At 32.9% G+C, this 12,366-nt stretch overlaps 1 non-coding gene across 1 annotated transcript; it reads left to right on the forward strand.

Moving 5' to 3' along the window:
- Window positions 1–7,424: 7,424 nt before the first annotated feature.
- TRNAR-CCU (transfer RNA arginine (anticodon CCU)) lies at window positions 7,425–7,497 on the forward strand. Its single transcript has one exon. It is a non-coding gene; the product is annotated as a tRNA-Arg (tRNA).
- Window positions 7,498–12,366: the final 4,869 nt, after the last annotated feature.

The following is a 12,366-nucleotide window of genomic DNA, read 5'->3' on the forward strand; positions in this document are numbered from 1 at the left end:
AACAGAAAACTGCGTTATTTTGTTTCCAGAAAACACTGTAATTGCATTGTTACTAAAGTCGAGTAACAGGCACGCCGTTTACAAGAATCTCTGATTAGATACTACTTTTCTTTTATCCACGCGCCATCGCGTAATATTGCTTCAAATTCCTCGACTAAACAGATTTAGGTTCACTGAATACAGATCTTCCGAACATAAAAATTCTAGTCTACCTAGATTCTAGGTCTCAACTGTAAATACCACTAGTCAGGCGATCTATCGAGCACTGATTGATGGCTTGCTTAGGCAATAAACATTACAACATGTGACTAACAGCTGATAAAATCGCATCAAATCCATCCATCAACCTGCAATTCTAATTAAATTAAAAACAATTCGAAAATTAAAAGAACGTTCTTACAAATTCCATTCGTACAGAAAGAGTTTTCGAATTCGCTAACTGACTTATCGAACGTCAGTTTGAAATATTAGCAGTGACGGACGATGTGACCTTGTCGCGGCGGCTGATTTAACGCAGGTGATTTAATCGAGATATTTTTTTTACTCTTCTTCTTAAGAGCCGTTTGACATTGTTTACACGTGAATTATATCGTTTTAAGTTTTACACGACGTTGCTATTTGTTTTGCGGATAGGGCATTTCTCTTAGTTTAGTGTGTCTAGGCGGCCATATTGTTTTGGTTGAACAGCTGCTAGACAAATTAGATGGTCTTTAATTTTTATTTTATTGCTTTAAGCAATTAAATATAGGAAACCAAAGGTATGTTAGGTAAGTAGGTAATGAACGCAAAAGTAATTCAAAAAGGATGAATCAATGAGCAATTTTTTTTTTTTTCTAAACCAATATTTTTATACCATCTCCATTAAAAGACTCATTAAATAATAAAAAAATACTACGTTATTCTTTCTCCCCACAATAAAACATTTCACAGTTCAATTCCAGATTTCAAAATAATAACACACAGTGACAACGTATTGTATAGCGAGACGGCATCAAATAAGGCTTATCAACACTCAATTCCTGGCCACATAACCCTCAGCCAGCCGTCACCAAGAGGCTAAAATAAAAAGAAAATATTGTAATCCGTAATGACTTGGCTCCCGTCCTAACTGTACACTATTATCCTAGTTTTTATCTAGTTTCGAGTGATATATAACCAATAACGCACCTGGGTAGTGAAATGAAAAACACCTGGTGTATATATTGTAGTTTATTTAATTTGAAAAGGTGAGAGAAATACTTTTGTTGATGGTTTTAATGGTGTATAGGAAATGTCAAGCGTTTATAGATTTTAGTCAGGTGGAAATCGGTGGAATGTATTGTAGTCAGGTGTTTGGTCTTAGAAAATGATAGCAAAATATATATTTTGATTAAAATAGCATAAAATTATTTTACAAAGTTCATTGAGTGTTAATGTTTTTGTATTATGAGTCGCAGACTGACATAGCAGGAAATATCAGATATTTGTAACTTTCAACACTGTTGCTCATTAAAAATAGTGGAAATTTATTCATATTCGTATTATGTACAAACAATAGTAAATAACAACTGTCTTATAGTATTATACTTTTACGCCCGTATTTCCCTTCTCGTGTTTCCCTTTTATTTTAATAACAATTGTGGTTAAATAATTCCCCGACTATTGTAAATATCTGTTATTAAATAACAGACTTACTCTCATGGGAACGAAACGTGATTTTATTTATGTAAACAAAATGAAAACAATCAACACACTACATTATGTAAATACCTATTATCATACGAGGTTATGTTATAAACTAGTTGACCCGCACAGCTCCGTTTACGCTTCTTTTTCTTTCTGTCCATTAAAACCTTTCCCGTGACTTAAATACAATTTTACAAAAACAATTCTGGTCGGGTCAGGTCTGTTCTTACACGAGAGACAAACGCTACCCAGAGGGATAAAAATAATATGCCCGGCTTCTGGTTCTAAACTACCTCTCCACCAATTTTCAGCCAAATCGGTTCAGCCTTTCTTGAGTTATAAAATAGTGTAACTAACAGGAATTTCTTTTATGTAAGATATAAAACTCTGTCTGTCTGTCTGTTTGTCTTAGATTCATGGCGCAACTAAACCAAATTAGAATAAATTTAGCATAGAGAGAGAGTTGAAACACCAAAGGGCCAGTCGCAAAAACTGTAGATAAAATTTTGTACGCGTGGAGAATTCGCAACAGAAAAAAAACTATAAACGATTTCATAGTCAAATAAATATGAATAAAATTCCATAATTTTCTATAACAAGCTGCTACGACAGATACAGCGCAATAATTAACATAAACAGCACAGAAATAATCCGCACTTGACTGAATAACAGTTTTTATCAAATAACTACGATTTACCGTCACATTAGGATATATGAGAGTGATGGCGCCGTTCGAAGTGACAAAATAATCGTAAATAATAAATATAAAGGTCTTTATGAATTAGCTTTGTGTATTTCTACATCAATTTTATCGCGAATGGTAGGAATCTAAAGTTGGCTAACGCGTAAGTCGATGCTTTTCTCTCTTTTGTTTTAGAAGTAGTAGATTTAGACATAAATCGATAGTTTGTTGTTAATTTTAACCTAATAAAAACAATATTTACGGACCAAAAATCTTGACACATTCAATAAGTAATTTACTGAAAGTGAATAACATTCAAAATAGCCTTGGCTAATTAAACAAGTTAATTTGGACATAAGGGATTAATATTTGTCTATCAGTCATGTTAAAGAAGTTCTTTGTTTATCAAACTATTCCCCCAGTACTAGAAATGTGTTTTAGGAAAGTCAAAACTCAAAGTACGTATTCACTTACTAAATAAACTTTGCCTAAGCGGGAACCAAACCCACACCTCAATTAAACTGCATTCGTATACCACATGCATCACACGTGAATTCATTTCTAATTTTTCATAAATTAATTATATAAAGGGCATTGTATTTACGTAATTCGTTTAATGACTGTCATAAATGTAATGTTTAATAATGAGAATAACATGTGTAGTTAAAAAGTATAAACAATTAATTCGCGGCTGGAGGCGCTCGCTGTACAAGTGCTTGTGTAAATCAAGTCAGAAATAGATGCGAATTTAAGGTGAGAGTACACTAGAGTGTAACAATGTCATCGTGTCACAGTTAAGTGTTCTGTATTACACTTTCATTTACTCTTGATACTTCAGAACTGAGCCAAGAATTAGTTTTTCAAATGCATTATATGTAATAGATTTGAAAGTGACTTGCTTTGCTAGGTGTTTTGGTGTCTACGTTAATGTGAGCTTAGCACGCTGTTTTAAGAAATGAATGGAGCTTAACAGATTTACATTTTTAAGGTATTTGTATTCGATTATAATAATATCATTTAACATAGCTGACCCTCGCAACTTCGCTTGCGTCACATAAGAGAGAATTTTCCCCGTTTTTGTAACATTTTTCGTTGCTACTTCGTTCCTAATGGCCGTAGCGTGATGTTATATAGCCTAAAGCCTTCTTCAATAAATGGTCTATCTAACACTGAAAGATTTTTTCAAATCGGACCAGTAGTTCCTGAGATTAGCGCGTTCAAACAAACAAACAAACACTTCAGCTTTATAATATTAGTATAGATTTTCAGATAGCCAACCTGATACTTTTTAAAGTGGCTTATAAATTGTTCAAGGTACTCGCTTACTCAAGTCACTAACAATATTTTTTCCATTGACTCTACTTTTTGATTTGGCGGTAAACTAATTAACTGTAACTATACCAAACCTATGGACCAAAACGGATAAATAATTTGTTTTACATTACGCTCTAGTGTACAAACAGCCTAACGTTGACCGTCATAGACAAACATATGTGTCCCGTCTAAAAATAACTGTAGACAATGGCATAAGGAAAACTTTGTTTAATTATAATTCTCTTTGTCGCGGGAATTAATAACACGACACAATATACAGGTGTCGTTCTTGGAAAATTTTGTACTTGAATAATCGTGTAATATTTTTGTTGTTGTTTTATACACATCCTACGACGTTTATGTGGAAGCAATTATGCGATATCGGAATTGTTTGAGGTAAGTACCTGATATTGTAGGTACTTTGGTGTGTTTGTTTGTTTGTTTCGATTATATTTAGTAGAATAAATTATAATTATTATAGTGTCCAGTGTAAATAGATGTTTACCAATTTGATTTAATTAATTGGAGAAGGAAGACGTACCTGGTCTACCTATTTAGCTTGTTTTTTATTTCAAAAACTTATTGACTGGCAAACGATTTTAATTCATGTCTTAACGATAGCTTGATTTGTAATTTAAAGTAAAGTTCAGGAAAAAAGCTCATACTTTAGCTTGCTCATAAGTAGACAGAATTCTAACGATGAGCAGATGAGACTAAAGTAAGCTTTATAAACTAAATATACTCTATTGAGCTTACTGTTTTATTCAAAATAATACCTTCAGATTTGGATTATTAGCGTCGTAGATTATAAATACTGCATTTTTTAGGTTAGTAAAGTAACAATACATTAAAATGACAAACAAAAATTCTGAAAACACAGAACAAAATCTTCCTACTCTTTAATTTCATTAACTAATGATTCGTAAAGAACCCCGTAACTCTATTTTCACAGTAATTCTCAAAGCATACTATTTTGATTGGCCGTGTCAAATCGCTACATTATGGGAGCTCTCGAAAATATCGACCGACTTTCTTGAACAAAAAGAAACTATATTAATTGGCTGTCGTCGCAGACGCAGAATCACGCTGGCCTAGATGAGAAAATAATATTTTTATTTAATGAAATAAGCTTGATAATTTAGTAAATGAAAAACTGTGTTTACTGCATCATCTCATTTTTCAATCATTTTTATATTGTCGCGTAAATATAAAGCAAAATAATAAAATCCAAAAAAATATAAGTCTAAAGTAATTTTGGAGATAGTAAAATCATACGCAACGCCATAAGAAAACCCATTGCATATATAAAAAAGGCAAACATTTTATTTTTTTTAATAAATGTAATAACAATTCTCATTTTTCTTCTTTTCCGGTATCTTAACGACTTAAAACTAGGTTTTCCCAGGTTTTAGCAAAAGAAACTCCGACGCGAAACAATTCGACATGATGAAAAATGTTCTCAAAGCGTAAGACAAATTAACAACATGTTTTTAATACTAATAGGCTATTACTACTTTAAGATATTGACCTACTGTATGTAGACAATACAGAATAATACAGATTCTTTTAAATTGTACCCGAATTTCATTTCAATATAGGAATTAAATTTATAATGATAATAAATGATAATAAATTGAAAATGTAGAAATTCACTTCATTGTAGGAAAGAAGGTTAGATTTAACAACCTAACCTTCTTTCCTACAATGTGGGAGTTGTCTTCCAGTTTCACTAGATACAACTGAATTTTGATATTTTACATGGAGCGACTGTCTATCGGACCTCCACAAACCCATTACCAGGGTTATAATACGATACCCCTCGGTAAAACTAGTTTTTAGACTTTTAAGCTTCTGACTGGAACTGAAAATGACAGCCAGGACCCTCAATGAAACGTGCCTTACAAAACATGGAGAAGCTACGTATGGCCACACATCCTCAGATCGACCTAGGCAAGCGTTGCTTAACCTGACAGATCGAACTGAACGTATGTTATTACTTAGCCACGAGCTTCTCTTACCCGTATTTTGCTTCTAATCCTAAATTATACTACAGACATCGGTATGTTACCCGAATTTTCCACTACACATTTAGAGGACAAAATAAAATTTATTTTAACGTAACCCAAATAAACTGTTCACGAATTTAATCTGTCCAGAATGTATTTTGTTTAGTAAAATAATGTAAATTATTGCTTGTATATAAATACTTTCATTCATAAGGAGTTTGTTTGTCTAGGTTTTGGAATTGGGTTTCCGTTTATATTTTGGTGACAGTGGTTTATTTACTAAAATTTAAAGTAAATCACCTATATAAAGGGTGCAATTTTATCGATACAGATTTAATTACATAATTTAACGATTTATAACAACATTTTTAGAATTGCTAATATGAAAAACGGGTAACGTTTTATGTGCTTATTTGAGAAAACTTTAGGATAAAATATAACACTTAAACATGTTTTCCATTAGACTTTGTGAAATGACTGCGACGACAATCACGTTATGTGTGTAGTGAATTAAAAGAGCGATGATTAGTACTCGAATTTTAAGTTTATTGCAGTAATTATTGCAATGGAATATTATAGTCTTCTTCTTCTTATATTTACGTCTTTATAGTCTTATAGTAACGTGAATATCATGTAAATAAAGGTTCTTACAACATTTTAAATGTAAGTATCTTATAGGCAATATTTAAAACTGTTTAAAACCATGTAATATGAAAAAGATATAGATATTCACATTCGACAAACATTACAAATGATTCAAAAAGCGCATTCACAGTACTGCTCTCAATTACCATATAAATTCGTGGTTGTTGAATAAGAACTCAATTGGTTGGCTGTTAGCGTCCCGTGGGGTGGCCACCCCGGCTGACACGTGTTCACCTTGCAGGGGTGGATCGAATTGTCTGCCTTATAACCAAATTAAACGAGAGCCCCCTTTTTTACTGGTCGCTATTAAACATATTTTATCAATTGCTCGAAAAAGAATTTTGACTTAAAAAAAAATCTCATAGTATATGTGTATACATTATATTTATATTAGTAATTATCACTTGTTCTAAACGTGAAGAAAAATATCGTGATCCCTAAAGTTGTTTAACACATTTATTGAGGGTATGTGACGTCCTTAACCGGGCACGTAAGACAAATAAGTACTATAGTCCACCATGCACTTGGCGAGCGTGGTGGACTATAGTAGTAGTAAATAGTCATTTATTTTCAAAAAACAAACCCTTCTCACATTCAGGAGGTGACCCTTGCAACAACGTGTTTTAAATATATATTTTTTTTATTCATGTAATCAAACTTTAACCTTTAATGTTTCGATGGGTTAATGACAAGCGATTTCAATGAAATTATATATCATGAAAATAGTAAAACGCCTATAAACTGACAAGTCTTTATTGAAAAAACCTACCCCTAAAAAGTTAAAAAGGAAAAATAGTTTTTATGCGTCTTTACTACTTAATTAACATCTATTATTACTATGCAATATGTCTAACTGATATCTCGACAAACGCATATCCTTCCCTTAAAAACAAGTCAGGTGCATAATACCTGTATGACAAGATGCATAGATGTGAATAAGGCAAGGAAGGTTTATGAAGATCGTTACAAGTGGCGTACTTTGGTCTCTGCCTACCCCTATGGCAAAAAAAACGTGACGTTATGCATGTGTGCATGTAAATAAAAGTCTTTAGCAAAATACATTCAAAAGAACGGCCCTGAACCGGTTTGATAATTTCAGCGCTTCTCTCACCGCCCCTGTGGCCTAATGGATAAGGCATCGGCCTCCTAAGCCGGGGATTGTGGGTTCGAGTCCCACCAGGGGTAGTCGGCGATCTTGAAACTTTTTTATCTTTTCTGTATTCACATTTTATTTTTAAACTTTCTTAGTCTATTTAGTTAATTTATTTATAATAGATAATGTTTTTGACTATAATTGCTACATTTTAGTTTTTTCATAAAGTTTCAGGAATTTGATTCCTTAACGCAATAAATTATTCAATTAAGTTTTATGTGTGTGAAAATATTTTTAAAATTCTATCATGAACTAGCTGACCCACGCAGTTTCACTCGCGCAAATCGTCGTTCTCTATCTAGCATTTAAGCGGTTGATTTTGTAGTCAAATATAGTCCGTATTTGATATTGTGTTGTTATTAATTTATTCAAAGTTACATCTATTGCTCGATTATCTCAATACAATAGTGGTAAAAAAGCTGGTATAGTTTAAGCACATTGTTGAAAGTGTCTCCTAATGAAGGGAGAAGCGAGTGAAGAGTTAGGCCTTGAATCCACCACGCTCGCCAAGTGCGGATTAAGGAGTTTGCACACTTTCAATAAAAACATCATTTATTATTTATTTATTTTAAACCTCTCATACAAAGATGTTTAAAGGCGGACTTAATGTCAAAGGTATTTTCTGCCAGTCTACCTTGGAGTGATGCTGAGATTAAATGAAGTATAAATATGTGTTGCAAATTCGGCTGGATGGTGTAGTATTAAACAATCTGACATTTCAAAATTAAATAGTAATCTGCATTCACCTCTCAAAGACAAAGTCCATTGCCGTTTTATAATAGTAAAGTGTCGCATGCCTACGTTTATAGCGAGCGATGTATTAATGGGCCGAGACTTATAGTTAGGTTGATAGTTCTTGGTAGTGTCTCGTAATAATATGTTAGTTATTTGGTGAGCATCGTTATAACTGTTATGAGTAAGTCAGTGCATGCGTGACAGTGTTCGTAAATGTAGGTATTTGGATAGTTTATGTCTAATTTCAAAGGTGTCATAGAGCAGTATTAAATCAGACATAATAGCTAGAATTTTCTTTTTAATTTGTATTTAGTATTCAAATAAAACTGCATATTTTTATCGCAAGGCATGTGCTCATTCCGTTTTTTTTTCTGCTTTGTATAACTTTTATTACCAATATTAAGAAAAGATTAATAGAACTTTACCCGCCTTAACAACCAGATCCTGGACCAGTTCAATGCAGTCATATTTTATCACAAGTAACAATAAAAACGAGTCTGACCAAATACAATTATCCAACAAAATGGCACCAAAAATAAAAACTTTATATACAAATATTTTTTACGAATCAAAATTTAAAAAAGAACACGTCCTTTTCGACCAATCAATTCAGTCCCACGTGCATTCGCATTAAAAAAAAATAAACTACCGGTCAAATACAATTTTAACTTCGAACACACTATTGTCCATCCAATGACACTTCAAAGAAATAAAATAAAGATCTCTTAACCTTCGTTTAAGAACTTCACAATTCCTCCAATGATGTTCCTTGTGGCCTCATACCACAACACACAGGTAACCTATAAACCTTACCTGTGAAACCTTCGCCTCTGATTGGTGGAGAGCAAAGACACCTGTCTAAAGAACTCTCTCGGCCAATGAGAAGCGAGATCACCTGTACGATCGATACAAGGCGGCACCTGTAGGTGGGCCTTTACGATTTGTGGTACGGTTCAAAGATTGTTTCTTTTTTTTTGTAGAGTGATCTTTAAAGATTGTTGATGATTTTGAATGTGAGAATAGTTTTGTTCTGCTTTATTTAAAAGTGTTTAGCGTTTGTATAAAACGTATTTGTGTAATTTCTTTACTTTTAAACGAAGTTACGAAGTGCTTTTTTATACTTAAAAATAGTTAAATAACCATATTTAATAATAATTATATACAAGTAAGAGGCACGTAAACTAGGCGCTAATAAAACAACTTAAATAAACCCATTATTTTACGAACTATGATTTATGAAGTAAGAATGATCCTTACAGAAACTATATTGTTTAAAAATTTATAAATTATGTTACGTACGACGTACAAGATTGTAGGGTGATGATTTTGTATACCTTCAAGAACTGTAATAAAAAACTTTCAGGCATCACGATGTTTCCCTTCACCGTTGGAACAAGCGATAATTATTTATAATACACACAACTCCAACAAAATTATTAGTGTGTTACCTTGGGTCTGAACCCTCAACTGCTTACTGTAGATAAGAAGAAAGGCAGAAATATCACCTAAATATCCCAAAAATAGCCAGCTACCTGTGCCCAATGCCCTAGATGTGTTCAGTTTGCAAATAAACTGAAAAACATCTCTCGCTCCAGTTTCCACTTGAAGCTAATTTGGAAATAGTTAATACATTTACCTCATTAAAACGTAGCGTACTGTAAACGCTGCCAACCGAATAATCTGCTTGAAAACATATTATTAGGTAGCTATGTGTTTTTCGACTAAATGCGTGCTAGTATTTTGTTAAAGAAATAGCATAGTAACAGGTTAAGCAAAATAATTACAAAAAGATAAAATGATCAGCAATAAAATAGGGTATCTATTGAATAATAAGAAGAGGGAAAGATGTGATGACTAAAGATTTCATTTTCATGGGATTAAGACCACTCTTTAAGATACAAGATAGGTATATGCTAGCATCCTAAGGTTCTTCTTATTATCTGTCTCTGTCTATTATGGTCAAACCTAATGTCAAACGTGTTCGAGCCGCCCGAAGGCTTTTGACGTGGTTTAACGACTGTTATCTTAATTGACAACAACAGGGACTGACTTTTTAAATGCCCACCGAGGCACGGAGACGCCCAGTTCAATGCCACTATGCGGTCACACATATATGGAATGACTGTCCCAAGGTTTGCTTGACGCACAGATCGTTTACTGGCAAACGCAACTGGGATACGCAATACGATTATGAAATTGGTTAGTTAGTTAGCATTACATAGTTTTCCAACAGTGTCTGCGTGTCTCTGTGTGTGTATGTTTTTCATCAGATACGTGGCGGCACATTACACGGTGTTTGAGATGTAGCGTGGCGGAAATCCGGTGTATAACGACATGTAATGATGTGTGGACGTCTCACCTGGATGCCGAGCGATGCTCATTAGGAAATAGTGATGGGAGAGAAAAAATATCGATTGATTTGTAATATAGTCGATATATATTTTTTTTTTCATCGACATTTATCTTTTTATAAATATTGCTTGTTTTCTAATGTCTGTCTATGCAAGAAAATTACTAGTTAGATTTTTTATAATATAGAGTTACCAGTGTTTAAGTGGTGAATTAGTAAAAAAAACGGAAATCATTATGCAAACGATTATTTCTACAATCAACTTGAAGATTTGGAACACAATGTTCCAAATTACGTTGTCTCTAGTTGTCTAATAAATCTGTCAGAATTGAAAAAAAAAACAAGGTGACCATTCACTTATTATGGAAGAAGACCTATGCCCACCGTTGGGACAATAACAACAGAAATATAATTTTAATAATCTACACTATCAAATAAAACTAAATGATAAATAAACAAAAACTATCGACGTTACCCCACCTCTATTCTGTCGGTAGGCGCCATTTGCCAAAACGACTAAACAAGAGACATTTCAATGAAAGGTGTCTCTGACAGAATACCTTGGCGTAGATGCGCTCTACATTTAGACTTGGCACCTTTTGGACATATTGTGTTTTCTTTCAAGACGAAGCCCTAACTACCATACGTTTTCACTGTAAATTGTTTTGAAATGCCTGCTTGAATTTATTAACGCGGCCAGCTATCGATAGAGATGGCGTTGAATAACTGTGTATAATTTAAAAAATAATGCTTTTCTATTTTCTGAATATTTTTAAATTCACCGAATTAAATGATCCATCATGACGCTTTAGAGTCGAATATTAATCCTACGTCATTACAGGGGAAAAATACATAAATATGTACTTAAATGTCACCTATTGCCCTTTCAGGTAAACAAAGACCAAAAAACATCACTAGCAAAGATCCCTTCTATATTATTTGCGACATACTGACATACGATTACCAACTACATCAAGTACATTTGCACAACGTTGCAACAAAAGTAAATTATAATAAATCTGTTTTGAAAACAGTTCATAAACAACAATATCACATTTAACCTGTATATAAAGCGAAATTCTATACGTCTTTCATTAGGAAACACGACCACTAACAACAAAACACTATTTTCTTTTATAATATAACAAATAATAACAATGAATATTAAATTTAAATGAAATAGTTATTAATAATTGGCAAAAAACAGAGTACATCAACGTGTTATTATGATCACGATATAGCTTAGCCCTCATAATTTACATATAAAATATATCAGACACTTTAAATGTCGTTTCAACAATAAATTATCCAATAGTTTTGTCTAAATAGCCAAGTTCTACAGGTATAATGCCGTAGTGATGTGTTTATAGAGAATTAAGTCAGTTATCAGTTTATAATATTGGGAGTTTAAACGCTCGTTGAGGTTTCAAATGAGACTGATTTGTAGACGGTGTTATACGCTTGTTATTTAAGATAGGGATTATGGGAATGAGTATTTATATAGCAAATTCGTTTAGTGTTAAATCCATGCTGATATCTGATTTGGAATAGTTTGTATGTTTATTTTCTATCATGCAAAAAATGCTGAATAGATTTGATAAAAACTCGGAGTAATTTGCAACCAATTGACGCAGCACATACATAGTTAAAGCAAATGACGCTACGTAAACTCAAAATTTGAAATGTTGATTCGTATGACAGTTGTTACAATTACTGAATCTACCACTAGCTCGTAAACAGGGCCTTATGAGGAGAGCTAGTCTATGAATCATATTTTTTATTAATCTTCTCTCATCATTGGAGTAAGTGTTGGAAC

The sequence above is a fragment of the Anticarsia gemmatalis genome, chromosome 6 (assembly GCF_050436995.1).
Source record: "Anticarsia gemmatalis isolate Benzon Research Colony breed Stoneville strain chromosome 6, ilAntGemm2 primary, whole genome shotgun sequence".
NCBI classification, from domain to species: Eukaryota; Metazoa; Arthropoda; class Insecta; order Lepidoptera; family Erebidae; genus Anticarsia; species Anticarsia gemmatalis.